Genomic DNA, 15,303 nt, shown 5'->3' with positions numbered 1-15,303 from the left:
ATATTTTTGGTTTTAATGATTGTTTGTGGAAAATGATGTAACAAAGAGGAGAACAAACTGGATATATCAAAACTAACAGGAATTTACCTGCAGAGCCAAATGTTAAACATTCCATATCTTAGACTCTTTTCAGGTTTTAAATTAATGTCAGCGGCAAGATGCTGAACCCTGAATTGCCCCTGGCGGCTGTTCCCCCAGTGTATGAAAGTGTGTGAATGTTAGTTTCCGTTTGAGCACTTAGGCTCAGTGTATGAATGTGTGTGACTGGTGAATGCAGATGTAGTGTAAAAGCGCTTTGAGTGGTCGAAAAGACTAGAAAGGCGCTATACAAATACGGAGCGTTCACAAATCAAAAACATGGTGATTTTTCTTACAAGATGACGCTAAGTAGATTAGAGTAAACTAGCTGTGAGAACAGCTGGAAATATGGTTCCACTGACAGAACGTGAGGAGAACACTTGAGGGAAAAGAGAGAAGAGCTGCTGGTGATCCTGCAGATCAAAGTCTAGGTCCCAAACTACACAACATTTACACTTCCAATGAATCTCCAAATATTCTTTTTGAAAAAGAAAACAAAAATAATGAGCCCTAAAAATAGCCGAAACTTCAAACGCACTGAGGCACAGTCGTTTCTGTACGTTCACCAGAGGCAGTCAGGGAGAACTGGCAAAAGCAGCAGGCAAAGACGAAGACCTCCTTACTGCGTTTCTGTGGGAGACCAAGCGCTGTGTAATTTAGTCCTGCCTCCTATGTGATGTGGCTGTCAGACTCTATGTAAGATCCCAAAAATGTACACACAGTGGTCTAAAAGTGCAAATTTGAAAACCACACCACGTTTAAAAAAGCATCATTAACCAGAGTTCCCAGGGTTTGAGGACGACACACACAAACACACAGTCTTTAGTGCAATCTTAGTCCCAGTTATTGTCTACATTTGGGGTGTCTCTTACAGTAGTTTGAACTTTAAAGCAGAACATTATTCTGTGAATAATATGTACACTTGCACACTTCAAAGTAGACTGTCCAAATCCCTTTAAACCAATGTTGACATAAAAAAAAAAAAAAACCATTTCCATCTTAATGTAATTTTAAACTTCCCCCTTTCTGTCAGGTTTGCTTAGTGGAGTCTTCCAAGTTGAGTTGAAGCAAACCCTCTTAATTATCAGCACATGCTTGTTGTAAATTGCTTGTTTTAACTTGATGAATGCCACCTGTGGATCAGTAGCAGTGCACGTCAATAAGTTTGGATCATTGCTAATGCTCTACAGGCAAACGTTTCTATCACAAATATGTGACCGAAGGGTAAAAAGAAGAAGACTGTCACACAGTCATTGATTTCCTGCTAATAAAACCTTTCAAATCCAGTTAGCTCAGTTTACGGTTTTATTTATTGAGCTTTAAAAAGCCAGCGAAATCCATGAGACCCCACCCCTGCATGCACACACACACACACACACACACGTAAAAGCCAATAAAATCCACTGTAATTACAACAGACATGTTCCACTTCCTGTTCTGATTGACAGGAGGAAGTTCCGCCTCACTAGACCTCACTAATCAATCCCTGCATGCAATCAGTCCACCTGTCAATCAAGAGCTGAGCCACAGTGCCAGGTGCGCTTATCAAAGACAAGCACAGATAAGTGCATGTGTGTGTGTGTGTATGTGTGTGTGTGTGTGTGTGTGTGTGTGTGTGTGTGTGTGTGTGTGTGTGTGTGTGTGTGTGTGTGTGATACAGTCTAATAAATAAAACACTAACCACAGAGAGCTGCCTGAGAGAGTCTGGATTGAAGGACGGGATGTTAGTGTGAGATCAATAAGAAGCGTGTCTTCTGTAAATAAGTGTGTGTGTGTGTGTCTGAGATTCAATTATCTGGAAAGAAGGGAAAGAAAATAGAAAGATTTGGATGGAGAGAAAGAAGTTGAGGCGGACAAGAAGAGGAGGGCTGCAGACGGGGAGGAAGACGTATCTTTTGTTTATTTTTTTTTTAAGTCTGCATAGTGCCAGAAAGTGTTATTGTTAACAAATAGAGACACACTCGAACACTTCAGCCAACTGTGGCTGAAACGACTCATCGATTAAATCGATTACTAAAACACAAATTCTTTGCAAACACATTTATGGACCAAACGAATCACTTTTGATGGCGTTGATGCATTGATGGGGTTTACAGCAGTGGACCCATTTAAAAAAAAATAATTTAAAAATCAATATATTGGGGAGAAAAAAGTTTATAGGCATAATTCTTCACTTGTTTAAAAGTAAAAACAAACAAAGAAATTACTTTGTGATTTAATAATTCATGCATGAAAGGGTTCAATCATTGTAAATTAATTATCTTTGGGTGTTGGACAGGACAAAACAAGCACAATCTTCAGTTATATTACAGAAAAATGTCCCATCAATTAATTGAAAAAAACAAACAAAAAACCAATCAAATGTTTAATTGACAATAAAAAAGTTGTAATCCTAGTTTATCAAAAAGGAAATTCAATGCAATTTGATACTGGACTATGACATGACACCCATGGTTTACACCATATTATTTGTGGTATAATACTGTATCATATTCCAGCCCATCATATCGATATATTTAAAAATAAAAATAGCGCTATGACAGTTAGCTCAATGCTAACGTATAATGGGAATCTCCATTAACTTGCTAACAGACATTAGCATTGCAATAATCTTAACATAAACTACACATTTTCACACAATATAATGTGATGTACATATTAGACTTAGGTGGTACACAGTAAATTTGCATTTTTTTTGTTCTTTTTATAAAGAAATGTTTGTTATATAAATTTTTTCATAGTTGTTTATAGTTCTGTAATTTTAATTTAAAGACTGAAAAACGTGTGCTGCAGACTTGTGCTGTTAAAATAGCGATAACTTTACCTTTTCGCAGTAATTTTGTAGTCATAGTTAGATATCGTGATGTGTCATTTTAGGATTGTCTAACAATATTGATTATCGCAGAATTGCTGTATAGTGAGCCAAAGTAGGTGGTTTATAACTGCACAGTTCAGAGGATTCTGGTGCATGAAAATAAAAAGCAACAACTTCTTCTCATAAATTACATTAAATATTCTGGATAAGGCAGGAAAACGTCTTAAAGCAAAATACGGTCCCTAATCAAAGCCACATAAACCTTGTGGGCTCTCAGAAGATTGTTTTTTTGTGAACATTGTGAAAATGTGTATTCCCTCTTCTTTAACAGTGTACTCTGTCAGAGTAAACAGAGGCGAGACCAAAGCAGAGGCCTGCAGGGATCCAGAGAGCAGAGCCGCATTTTATCTCCACTCTGCTTTTATCTGCTGTATGGGAATAAATAAAGCCAGCATTACTCCCTAATATCTCTCTCACACACACACACACATAGATTGTTCAGGGGGAAACCAAGCTTGCCTTGCTGAACACAAACACACTCCCCCAAAGTTAAGCAAGACAAGCAACCGAGGCTCAGTGAAGCTATCGATTTGCACAGGAGGCTCAGCGCTAAGCAGAACAAGAGAGACAGAAGCAGCAAGAAAGAGGTGAGTGAATCATCTCGCATAGAGACGAAAAACACATTCACAACATACGTGAACTCCTGACAGTTGCCAAGGTGACAAGGACACTCTGGTTACTGCAAAGTTTATGCGTGGGCACGTGTATTAGTATGCTTTTGTGTGTATCGGATGCACGTGTGCGTGCAGGATCTTTGTTGTGCAGAATGAAGGGTAACAGAAAGGAAGAGCCAGTTTGACTGCAAGGGCCACTGACGAGGCTAAGACGCAATCCCATTTCACCACTTGGCCCTACCCCTCCGTTTTGCAAGCTCACGTCTAGGGGTCCCGATTCTTGTTGTTATAGAGGGGTAGGGCTACAAGAAAGTTCCCAGAATACAAGTATTTTCTTGGTATAATTTATTTTAACCATGGCTATTCTTGGTTTAATGTCATTTCAGTGTAATATGGTAATTTTCTTCAAGACAATTATAATCTGTTTTAAGGGCCCAGCGGTACACTCAAAACAAGCAGTAGAGGCTACGGTTAAAATGAGATTGTGAAAACTGACGTCCAGGCCGAATCGGAGAATCCCAAGACTTAAAACGATGACGCAGTCCTCAACAGTCATGCAACACGGTTCTCGCACCATTTTTAAAGTCAAATTCAATGTTTTTGTGTCGAAACAATGTCTTTGATATAAAGGAGATATGAACGAGGCAATGCCATATTTGCATATTCCGAATAAGGAAACATAGTGGCTGTTTATATTTTTGCACACAACAGCTACGTAGGCGGAAATACGTACCGCTCGCAGTCTGACAGCAAACACATGTAGTTTTTCCATCCGGGGCATAAACGTGTGCAAACAGCACCGATTATTGAACATGCCCATGTTTTTGGTGAACTGATCGTGTCCATTTGTGAACTTGAACTCGTGCAGTAATTTAAGTAATTTAAACTCAATTTAAAATACTAAAACACAAAGGAATACACATTATAAAGAAAGGTAGCAAGGAAACAAGACCAGGCGAGACTTTCATAAGTTTCACTTTCAGGCTGATTTGAATCCCAAACAGCCGCCTTCCCCCGTTTCCTGGCCTGGTGGGGGAACACAATTTGACAAAAAAAAGCAGCTCGCCATTAGACGCCTGGTCTGGTTTTTAAAGAAGTTCTTTGGATGTATAAAACCTCTTAAACCCTGCGGGGTCGCCCGCTTTAGCTGCTTCTAAGCTGCTTAGATCGTTAATACAAATATTAATGTTTAAACGTATGATCAACATGTCAGTGTGGACATGCCGATGTAACCTGCATGGCTACAAAAGATGAAAAGAAAGAGAAAGGCGCCGACTCCCGTTACCTTTCAAGCGCTCGTTAAGTCAGAATGTGTCCGTTCCTTGATTATTTATCTGCCTTCAGTCTGGAAGGGTCCACCGATCAAAATAATCAAAACAGTGAATCCAAGACGTGAATATATAATTTTAATACAAGTAATATTCTGTTTGTAGCCTATTTCAGTTTTGTGCAAGAGGAATTAAAGGCCTGTCCCAAAGAAAGTTAAGGTCAATTCAGTGATTTTTCCAAATAAAAGCCCGGGCTATTAATCAGTTTAATAAGTTTTATGGTAGCCTGCGCACTGCTAAAGAGAGAGGTAAACATGGAGGAAAACAAATTATTGTAAAAAGAGACATTTAGTCTCTAAGTTATTATAATGCTAAAGTAAACGTAACATTAAATAGATATTAATGGCAGGATCTTGCATTGTCTAATGGTAAGTTAATCAAACAAATACAGCATAATTAGACTTTGTGTTACAAATTTCCCACCAAGCTTAAATGCAGCATCGGCAAATTTGTTACCTACAGCTAATTTAGGATGAATTCAAGACAATTTATGACCTTGATTTCCCTGGTTTTATTTTAAGAGCTTTAAAGACTTTTTAAGAAGCAGCAGAAACCCTGTGCAAAGCTAATGATAGTGTTTATGTTTTGGTATGTTTATTAAAATATTTTTTACTGTGCTAATAACACTTGTGCATGTCGCCATATTTGCTTTGTCAAGACTCCCAGTATGTTTGCCGCTGCCACAGTCACTTTGTGTGTGTGTGTGTGTGTGTGTGTGTGTGTGTGTGTGTGTGATGTTTTTACCTGGCTCCAAGACAAATTAGTTGTTCACACTCTTTACATAAACTATTAGATTAGAGTTGACATCTTGTTTACAGTATTGCACTGAACTGAAAATCAAAACAAGAATGAATCTAAAAAGACATAAATACAACTTCTTATCGAGTAATTACAAGCTGATGCCTAATGGACACGACTTTTCTCTCCATTAGCAGGCTGCCTCTCGCACGTCAACACAGGACTGAATGAAAGGCTGAGAGCGTGCTGTGGCATCTTAAGTGGGTGTGATATCGAGGCTGGAGCCAACAGTAAGCTCTCTCTCTATCACACAGTGGCATAAAAACACACTACATTTCACCTTTTCACTTTTTCATTTGTAGTGCAGAAGTTCTGCATTTGTAACTGTCACTTGTACTTCAGACTGTTTGTGAAAATGCCCTCTGGCTCTGCATTTTAATCGATTTTTCTTTGCAGAATCTATTTCTTGCTGCCATCCCTACTGGCACCATTAAATTGTCATCTTGTCTTATCTCATACCCAGACATGACACAGAAACACTTAATGAAGCAGTGAGGAAGATGGGGGTGGGTGGGTGGGGGGGGGGGTACCGGATCCGTTTCAACAGGGCCATTTCATGAGAGTCTGCTTCAGCTTTATGTAAGCAAAGCACTAAAAGGGCATGTAAAATAAAAGTTGGTACTTAAATAATTGCCAGAAAGATTTTTGATAGAAAGATAGATTTTGATTTGCTTCTACTGTGGCAGTGTTAAGACGCCGTGAATAAAGCGTAAAACTGTTTCACATCAAACTACAGTACCAGGGAAAGGGAGGGTTTTAATGTGAAACATCTGTGCAGGAAGTGTCAACTTCCCATCGTGGAAGCAGCTGCAAAGTAGAAGCAACTGTATTCTAATAGTGAAGAGAAACTGAGAGAAGTACAGTGGTGAGTACGGGGTGACTCTGTTGCTGTACTGATAAAGTATTTGCTGTGGGAAATGTATCCCATTCCTCAATTGGTCAGAATAAAAAAGGTAAATGTGGCATCAATAGAAAAGAAAAAATAAAGCATGGTAGCCGTACGTGTTGCCGACCAGCTTGGCAACACGGACTGGAGCGAGAGTTTCAGAGCGGTGAGTTATTAATCTGTATCCATAAAGTTTTAACTGAGCTCTGTCTCTACATCACAGGAACAACTTTATGTCCACTGACTGCCTGGAGGGTAGCTGGTGTTTGGAAGGGGGGAGGAGAGCTGTGTGCTGCAGCTCGCTGTTTCTGAGGGCGTGTCGGAGTAGCCGCTTGGCGAGCGTTACATGAGGTGCATTTAGCTTTCATCCCTGTGACGTCACAGGGGCGAAAGGGAAGCGGCTGGACTACAAACAAGCTGTTTTCGGTTCAGAGCAGAGTTTTCTGTGAACTCCCTTTGGGCTTTTTCACTTTGCAAACCTGTTACATGCACAAAAAAGGAATATAACTCTAACTCTCTAAAGGAGAGGGAAAAGCCAAAAAGCATAATACCACCTCTTTAAATATGATCATTAAACTTATCAAACTGGGTAAATTAGACAAAAAGGCCCGTCTCTAACATAAGCCCGTTTAAAATAAAGGCTGAAAACATCAATATAGCATCCCAAGATGCTCAAACTTCCTCCCAACTCACTGATGATGTTGTGAAACTTAACGCAAGAAAGCAAAAGTTTTTCTCTTATGTCTATGAAGAGTTTAATCTCATGAATAACTATAACACAGTTCAGTTTTAAACATTAGCTTGACATTAAGAAATATATTAATATTGGAAAATATCCATATCATTGTTGTGAATACTGCATAGCCCTAATGTGCATCCTCTAAATAATATATGTATTTTCTTCTGGATGAAGACTCTTTAATGCTACGAGCGCACACTCTTTAATGCTCAACACAACCTGCCCTATAGCTCCTAAATGCTGAGGAAGAATTGATCTGTTTACGGCTATTAAAAAGACAAAAGCGAGAGGCCGCATCAAATAGCACCTGGTGTTTTTTTAAATTTAACTTCTCTTTGCTGCAGGTTTCCTCCAAACTGAGATTCCTCATTTCGAGTGGTGAAATGAAAAGCGAAGGGAGCACAGTGGGCGCCTAGTCACAAAACAAATCAGAGGTGCGTGACCGCACAGCGTGACGACTTGCAGAGCCTTTGCTCTCGATGCAAGATATATGATGAAGTCATATGAATTTACCTCGAGCATAAACCTACCTTTAGTTATGCCCTAAAGGTGTGAACCTTTGTACGCAGTTGAGTTTTAAAACATAAACAAGGACCTAAAGGTGGAAAGAGTACTAAAATATTGTACTTAAGTAAAAGTACTGTTACATTGATGAATTTTTACTTAAGTACAAGTAAAGTTAGTGGGATAAAAATCTACCCAAGTAAAAGTAAAAGGTAACATTTAAAATTTACTCACAGTTTACAGTAACTTATTTATACTGATTTAATATCTTATTAAATATATTTAATTAAATCACAGCCTTTTGGAGCACAAACCAACATTATCGATGTCATGAACCGATGTCTTTTTGGCTCATCTGAGCAAAGCCTCTTACCAAACTATGAAATCTTATTTTACCAACTACCTGTGGGACAAGCAGGGTGCGAACTACAGTGGAGCTCTGCTCCTCTTAATAAGACACAACATGCTATTTTTGCCATTCTGTCCTAAATCTTCCTTGTCATCATGGATCATGTGTAAAACAGGAGCGTCGGACGTCATCCAGCCAGAATGAACGATCACCGACCTCTCTGTGAGCCACGCACAAACTTTTTACTCAGTATTTAAAATGTAGCGAAGTACAATACTTCAAACAAAACATACTTAAGTAAAAGTTAAACTACAGATTTTAAAAACAACTTAAAAAGGTACAAGTACACTACTCAATTACACTAACGCGAGTAATTGTAAATCATTAAATTGTGTTAATCAGTCATAATTAGCTGATAATGACAGTTGCGATTCTCTTCACACACACACATTAATTCTCATTTAAATGCATGTCTGAACTCTTCTAAAGGCAAAAGGGGCAGAACAAATGGAATAAGTTTTCCTTGAGATAAAAAAAGTTCTAATTTCCACTTGAAGCACTGAACAGAAAAAGACTGAAAATCAAACCTCTTGATGCTGGCTAATTATTTCAGAGGAACGAGCTGCCTGGAGCCTCGGCTGATGTTGTACTTTGTTTTCCCTCTGTGCATACAAAATGTGCACCGATCGCATGCAGACACTTCATTTTTCATGGTCTGTCCCTAATTGCTGTCTGCAGTCAGTCATGCTGGATCTCACCGCAGGAGGTGACTTTTTGCATGAGAAAGAGTGTGTGTCTATTGGCAGGCAATTAACTCAATATAGTCAAGAATCAAGTGGAAGCAAATGAACCAGTAAACCTTATTCTGGTGTGTGAGACTGAGTGTGTTTCTGTGGATGATTGTCATGTGCAGGCAGGAGGTAATTAGCCAAATACAGTCCAACAGAAAAGAGGAAAAAAAAGGGAGACGATAAGAAAATGAACACCCCATCTGACTTCTTCCCATTAGCTGCAAAGTAGTGGAACATCTGCAGGGCTGGAAATGGAGTCAGGTTAATATTTTCGTACACACACACTCACACAGGAAAAAAAAACCATGGGTCTATCCATCCAAAGCGCTCCTTTTCCATGCTTGGCTTGAAGGCTAAAAGCCCTTTGCTGCTAATAAGGTAGGAGGTGAAACCCGAAGATGGAGAAAAAGGCTGCAAAGAATAAGAAAACAGTTAATATATCAGGCCAGATAGAACAAGTAGGTGATGGAGAAAATGAACAAATGTGGTAAAAAGAAACCAGGCAGACCGGAAAGCAAGAAAAGAGATGTAGGAGCCTTATATGCAGAGGAGGCTGCGGGTAATTACGGGCTGAGTGGCGGCTGGACAGTGACTCGAGGGCTGCTGCACTGTTGAATCTACACTTCTCACATTTTCACCCAATTAAAGTCCGTCACCGTAAGGAAATATTGTAAAGGTTGCAGCAATAACAAATGAGGAAAGAGGAGCAGCAGATAGAGCCCAACGGCTGCACAGCTAATAGGAAATGATTTTAATTCTACAAAATGTAAGTGTTTGTTATGAAATCAGTCCCCCTGAAACTCCTGCTGTGGTGCATAAAGAGCTTTTATTATGTGAGACCAGTCGCATGCTTCAATTATTTATTAGCCTATTTAAATCTTGCAATTACAGACCACATTAGGAGTAAGATCATAAAAAACAAAAGGCGACTTTGAGAGTTACTGCGCTGGCAAAACTTTAAAACTCTTTAAAGTAATTTGCAGTAAATTGCTCCAGAAGACCTTTTTATCCTGGTTGTTGGTCGTCAGTGACGTCTTTACTTATAAGCTCAGTTTAAAATGCAGTCAAAACCCCAATACCAAGTTATTTTTCTCTGCCCTTGCATCCCTAACCAGGGTGACGTCGTTAATCATAAACTATCTGATCAAATAATCACTTAACAGATAACAAATCTGACAAATTTTATTGTATGTTATATGTTCTTCTGTCTTCTATTTTTTATTTGGTTGATGTGTATTGACTACTGTTGCAAACCAAAGGCTATCAAATCAAATTTTGATTGGTAAGAATATCTAGGTGCACTTCTACACAATTTGGTTTGCACTGCAGGAGGCATCGTATTTTTATCCCGAAATAACATTTGAAAAAGTAGGAATTATATTTCATTTGAGAACTAAACATTTTCATAATTATAACAGGTGTTCTCTGTGAATGGAGCAAGTACTGGTCCCTGAGCCAGGTAGATTAAGAAAAAGCAGCACTGTTATTTGTAGGCGTCCTGTTGCTAGGCTAGCGAGTTTCTGAAAGTCCATTTATAGTGTGTCCTTAAGAGCTAATCAGCCCTTAAAGTACCAAGTAAACCAAGTTTAACACACAAGTGTTTTTGGCAGCTTGTGTAACATGTTCTTCTGCCACAAACAGAATAAATTTGAGTGTGAAAACAAATCAAAAACACCTCCCAACGTCAGAGACAGAATAAATTAGCTGCATTTGAAAACATTTTGGGCCGAGCTACACAAGGCTTTGTGCTTTAATTTCATGGTTGAGTTTAACTAGAGAAAAGGCTTCAAAGATAAAGATAATGACCTTATTCTGATCGCCACTTGAGGAAACTTTCAGGACAATTCAGTGTGTCTCCAAGTGACACAGAGAAGTTAATAATAACAACAATAATAATTTTATTTATAGAGCGCTTTCAATCAAAGTGCTTTACAAAAACAATATAACTAAAATACTTAATTTGAAACAGTGAAAAGTAAATACCACTATACAAAGACAGCAAAGGTAAACGTTCACTATTTTGTGCGTTAACAACAAAACCTTCAAATCTGCTCTAACCTGAACAGGGAGCCAGTGCAGTGAGGCCAGCACAAGAGTTACATGCGTGTATTTAGATGATCCAGTCAGAATACGTGCTGCAGCTTTCTGGACCATCTGCAGACCTCGTAAACTTCTCTTTGGCAGCCCAGAGAACAGCACATTACAATTATAGTCCAGCCTAGATATGAGAAAGGCATGAATAAGAGCCTCAGCATCTTTAAGTGCCAATATCGATCTAATCTTTGCGATTCTTCAGAGATGAAAGAAGGCTACTTTTGTCACCTTTCGCTTTAATATGCAAATCAAGCGAAAGTGATCGATCAAAAACCCCAAGATTCTTTACTCTATCCTTGCAATGAATGACCGAATCATCAGTGGAGAGATACAAATGAGCTGATCTAGCTGGTCAAATAGCTATCATGTCAATTTTTGTGGAGTTGAGTAGCAGGAAGTTTGCCGATAACCAGCTCCTCACAGCAGCCAAGCAAGTCAATAACTTAACCGAATCAGATGCATTTCCTGCAATAACTGGCATGTATATTTGTAAATCATCAGCGTAGCAATGAAAAGCAAACCCAAAAGTTAAGAGAAAATAAATTGGGATAACTTGTGTAAACAGTGGAAAACGTGCAAGAAAAGAATGTAAAGTGAAGCGTTTGTGTGGCATTAATCAGTGAATGTTTCTTTTTCCTTTTCCTTCCTCTGACAGAGCAGACAGCAGGTACACAAGGCTAGACGGGGATGTTCACTTCACCTCCAGCTCTACTTTCATCCATCTCCCTCCACCCCTCTCTCACCGCCTCTATCCCCTGTGTGCGTTTTGTTATTACACTCTGGCTTGATATATTTATTCTGTCCATCACAGCGTTGCTCTTTGCCCCACCATCCCACCCTCTGCATAATATTTTCAATCTCATCACAGGACGCTCCGCTGGAGTTGTCGAATCTCGCCTCTGCTGAGGTGTGAGATGCGAGATGGCGAGTCAGACCTGTAACCCTCCCGGCTTCCTCTCTGCCCTTCACATTTGACAGAGAAAACAGAGAAACATTTCAGCAGCAGACAGATTTTGCTTTTTTTTGCTATCAACAATATGATTGCTGCCTCATTGCAAAGTCTAACAAGCAGCTGGGACTGCGACTAAAAATGATTTCAATTCTAAACAGACAGCAGCAAAATAACACTGGTGTGGTAGGCACTCGTTAGTTTGCCATGTAGCTTTGAGTGGCGTGTACCTGTGTTATCGTTCTTACACGCATGTATTAAGCTCATATAGACTATTTTGTCAGAATGATGTACTTCAAATAAAATGTTTCTTTACAACAAACTTAAATATTAATAAATAATCTTTGAGGCCTTGGCTACTGAGCCTGAGCAGGAGGTAATACATGACCTGACATTGTTGACATATATCACACGTCTGTGCTCTTTCTTTTACTGTGACACAGTGTCGCACATACCCCGTCCCTCCCACAAAAAAGCCAATCGGGAAACATATCAAGCCAATCGTGTGGTTCACGCGCAGTTGAGGTTCGCGACAGTTTCAAATGTTGTGGTGGCAGCGAGGAGCAGGTGTGTGACCAGATCAGATGCACTTCTAATCCGCATGGGCGGGGAGGATAACACACGAAGGTGCTGTATTGCCAAGGGAGGTAAGCGACCACAATGAAAGCCGTAAATCAAGTCTGGATTGTGAAACCTTATAACCTGTGATGAAAAGAAACACTTCTTAAAATCATCACACTTCTTCAGCGGCTTTTATCAGATTTTACTGGTGATTCTATCCAAGCAGTTTTTATGTCCATTCACTTAGAGCGGGGCCTGATAATGTTAATCCAATATAACTGCCCAAAGGAGTTACATCAAGATGGCTGCCGATTGCTGGGATTTGCCTATATAAGGACTTTTTCATGACGCACAATTGATGAAAAGCGACCCAGCATTTGATGGCATTGCATAATGACCCAGCTAGAGTCGTGTATCATCTAAAATTTCATGATCCCAGTACCAAAGCCAGTACCCTTAAAGTGATACCAATACCAGTAGAGTACTTCATTCGATACCTTGTGTAAAATGCCACCTGTTGAAGCCATAGTAGTTGATTGGTAGCCTATTATTATTATTGTAGTTACAGACAAGCAAGGTTATTTTATTTATTTATTTCTTGGTTCAAATAACTATACAATAACATAAAAGATTTGTGTATTACATCTTGAGTAATATATCTGAATAAGAGAGGAGGAGTGAAATAGTTTGGTGAACAAATAAGTTGTGGGAACCTTATTTAAGTAATTTTTTCATACGTGTGTTAAAAGTAGCCCGAACAAAGTAAATTACTTGGTTAACTTTCTATCAATAAACCGAACTGAAAGATGTCTGCTTTTTCCTTTATTAGTGAGTCAAACCTCAACGAGTAAGGAGTCTGTTTAAACAAGTCACTTAACTGCACTAAAGACTCTAAAGAAGCAAACAGAGGAAAAGAGAGGCTGCATGTCCGGCCGATCAAACCAACTACACCTGAAGCAGCCGTAGCTGCTGTAGTGTGTAAAGTCGGCTGATCGCTGCTGCTGCGGACTTTTTTTATACAGTTTATGGTGCAGGCACATAAGGAAAAAAAAGCCGTGATCTTCTCTTTCTTTCTGTGTGTTGCTTTCGTGTTCGGCTGCAAGCAAAACCATACAAATAGTAATTTTTTGCCGTGCCTCATTTCTATTGTGGTTCAAACAAGCACATGGCAGAGTCGCGTGGAGCCGAGCCGAGCCGAGCGGACTCGCCTCTCACCTGGACCTCAGCTACGATTCGCCTGCCAGCTCGACTCGGCTCTGCGCTTTCTTCCACCAACACATCCAGTGACTCTCCTTCAGCTTAGGCCTCTCCTTCTCAACTTAAAGAGGATCAAGAGATGAAAGCAGAGAGAAAGAAAAGGAGAAAGAGTGAAGTGAAGTGAAGTGAAGACAGAGAAGACGACAGAGTCAGAAAGGGAATGAAGAAAATTGTAGCAACAATTCACAGATAAAGAGAAATTTAAATAAATAAATGGAAAAGATGACGTAATAAAAAGAAAGCGCTAACACATGCTAACACCAGGTACCTTTAAGTCTTAATATTTGGTACAATTTTCTTAAAGCCCTGTCTCATAACTAAGGGGATTATCCAAGAAAGGGGAACGCATGGAATGTCTCATCTATATGGGAAAACCCTTCACACCCTCGCCAACTTAATCCATGCATGAAGGACAAAGGAAGCTCAGCTATGTTCATATACTAGACATGTCTGCATGCTATAGAGAACATACAGTGTGAGGGATGATCAGGCTCTGTTTGAAATGAACAGATTTCTTTATGAATGACTTCATCAGTGCTATTTTAATATAACACCACAGCAACACCTTTCAACAAGTTTAGCTTCACTTATTTAAAGGGTTGGTTCACGCAAACGCCTGAAAAAAGGGGTCCCTATTATTCGCTGTAGGAGACATGTTGGCATGATTTTGTATTTTGTTTGGATATATTTATATTGGTATTTTGGACACTGGGTGGCAGTGATTAGATGCACATGGTTGTATATAGGGGGGCATAGGTGACAGGAAGTCACAGGTAGGGGGAGCACACACAGTTCTCACCAGACCACAGATCAGAATACACACAACAACTGGAAACAAAAAAGAAATCAACCGGTATTTTCATCTATTTATACTATTTACAACTGCAATAATGACTGGAAAATCTTATGTCTACGTAAAACTTCACTACCTACCTATCTGTGTACGATAGATAGAAGATACTGGAAATCAAAGCTAAGGAAAAATTGCCATTACACTCAATAATCCACAGAAAATACTGTATATAGGGGCTACTTCTTTAGTAGAAGTAGTTCCAATAAAACTGCACACAGCAAAGTCTGCAGGTTATCTCAAAAACCATTTCTAGAACGACACATTGCTGTTGACTTATTTAAATGTAAATTTTTGTGCTCTAGGTATTTGTGTGGAGGAGAAGTCTCATAGATAGGTATCTCAGAACAGGGACAAACACAACCAAAACTATCTGCATGGATGGACACGACTACAGGCATGTGAGAATATCCTGTTTCTCCTTATCAGTTTAGAAAAGATCCATCTTTATTAACCTGATTCAAGAACAGCAGTTTTAAGAAAGATGACAAGAAATGTTTTTATTTTAGTGTCACAGCAAAAAAATCAACAGTGAAACTGAAAATGCTCTCAGCTTGTTGTCTAAATAATGTCTAAATGTGTGTGAGTGTGTGTCTATATATATAGACACACACACACACACACACACAC

At 39.3% G+C, this 15,303-nt stretch overlaps 1 long non-coding RNA gene across 1 annotated transcript; it reads left to right on the top strand.

The window, feature by feature from the left end:
- The first annotated feature begins 3,190 nt into the window (after positions 1–3,190).
- On the top strand, positions 3,191–12,327 carry LOC119900198. Its single transcript, XR_005444022.1, has 3 exons — positions 3,191–3,540; positions 5,828–5,923; positions 11,712–12,327. It is a non-coding gene; the product is annotated as an uncharacterized LOC119900198 (long non-coding RNA).
- Positions 12,328–15,303: the final 2,976 nt, after the last annotated feature.

Source organism: Micropterus salmoides, unplaced genomic scaffold (assembly GCF_014851395.1).
Source record: "Micropterus salmoides isolate LMB-PRFRI ecotype aquatic unplaced genomic scaffold, ASM1485139v1 Ms_hic_scaffold_13, whole genome shotgun sequence".
Classification (NCBI taxonomy): Eukaryota; Metazoa; Chordata; class Actinopteri; order Centrarchiformes; family Centrarchidae; genus Micropterus; species Micropterus salmoides.
The sequence above is the reverse complement of the archived record's forward strand: the minus strand, read 5'-3'. Positions and strand labels throughout refer to the sequence as shown.